Source organism: Cynoglossus semilaevis, chromosome 17 (genome assembly GCF_000523025.1).
Source record: "Cynoglossus semilaevis isolate Cse_v1.0 chromosome 17, Cse_v1.0, whole genome shotgun sequence".
In the NCBI taxonomy this organism is placed as follows: domain Eukaryota; kingdom Metazoa; phylum Chordata; class Actinopteri; order Pleuronectiformes; family Cynoglossidae; genus Cynoglossus; species Cynoglossus semilaevis.
In genome coordinates this window covers 14920273-14922086 of record NC_024323.1, presented here as the reverse complement: position 1 = coordinate 14922086, position 1814 = coordinate 14920273, and positions in this window count along the sequence as shown.

Genomic DNA, 1814 nt, shown 5'->3' with positions numbered 1-1814 from the left:
CCTGCCCCCACCGCCCCACCTGTTCCTGTTGCCCCGTCAACACACACAATTATAGCTGGGCTTGTTTACCTTAAAGGCGACATAATCTCCTATAACTCGCAGGTACAATCACAAAAGACGCTCCGTGAGCTCGCTGTCGTTCCTGCCTGACGTCGGAGCGGTTCTGAATACACACTGAACTGAACTCCAGAGGACCAGGATTAAAACCAAACTGAGGGGCGCTTCTCTGACAGAGCCATTACCACTGCCAAACAAAACTATCCCAGAATCACTGATCTAAAGTGCAATATTTCTATATATGTATATATGTGTTTATATATGCAAATTGTGCAGAGGAGAAATTCCACGGTGTATATGCCACTATGTTTATACGACGACCAATAAAGCCGATAATGCCAGTTCTAAATGCAGAACAACGTAGCATCGCTGTAAGGTCATGTTTCAATTAGAGCACCCTCTGCTGGATCTGTGTTAACTGCAGGCAATCTGAGGCTAATACACACTGTACATTGAAGGAACAAAGACAGCTGCTCTTCTGGTGCTAACGGGTTAACGGCTAGCTCAGCACAGTTCCATTCTCTGTCTGAAAACTGTGGACAGGACCAACGAATCACGGTGATCTAAAACACCTCGCAGCCCGTAGTTTCTGCGTAATAATTTACAACCGCGGGTCGATGCGGCGCTCGGAACAGCCTTAGACTGAATTAGCTGTAATCAATGATAATAAACAACGGGGACGGCCGTTCACCGCGGTGAAGATATCAGACCCCACGGTCGTGTTTGTTCAAAAATCATTGGAGAATCTGTTTAAGTCCTTCATTAGCACAATTTCAGCACAGGGTTGGCTTCAAACGCCAAACCTCACAGAGCCATATTTGGAGGATTAGCCGGGTTCATAAAAGGCCGGGATTTATCCTGAGCCGCAGCTCGGAGAATATATCGGAGTGACATTTCAAACAGGGAACAAGTGCCGGCGTCAGCCGCGTCGTTCACTCTGTAGCTTTACACCAACGTTGAGCGTCAAGTGTTAGGTGTGTTAGGAGCGGACCAATCAGTGAGCGGGATTCTGAGCTCCTACCTGGAACAAAGCTTTCCTGGACGACATCCTTGTACGCCCACCAACTCTCATCAAGCTTGGATGTGACCGGCTGAGCTGCAGGGAGACACAAACAACAAACAAACAAATTTAGTTAGTAGAAAAAAAAGAGAAAGAGAGAGAAAGAAAGACACGGTGACAAACGGCCGGCCGTGGTGAAGCGGCGCCGCAGGGATCAGACACAAACGTCTGAACAGGTGGGTTTGTGATCAAAGACACAACAAAAGTCACATGTTCACCTACTGAAGTTCGTCATCACCACACTGACACATGAAAATAAATCATGAGAAACAGAGTTTTGTTACTTCCTGTCTCGGGCTGTAAGAAATGATCAATACATTGAAATATTGCGATATATATAAATCGCAATATATTGTATCGTTGCCCCCGTATTGTGATACGTATCGTATCTGATTCTTGCCAATACACACACCTAGAGTCCATCACCGTGTAAACAAGGAGGACCAGTGGAACATGCACCATCATTTGAGAACCACGGCAAAAACATTAGGTTCTAAATTTTAAAAAAACTGGAACTGATTTTTTTTTTCTTTTCCTAAAACTGCAAGAACTGGACTTCAGTCCTGAGGTTTGACAGACGCAGGTTCTAACAGCTCGGCTTCTTTAACTGATAGATGAGAAAAATATGAGGGAAGGTTGGCGGCGGCGGCAGTCAGACAAAATGTCACCTGGTCTGAATGTCAATGTGGGCTCCACT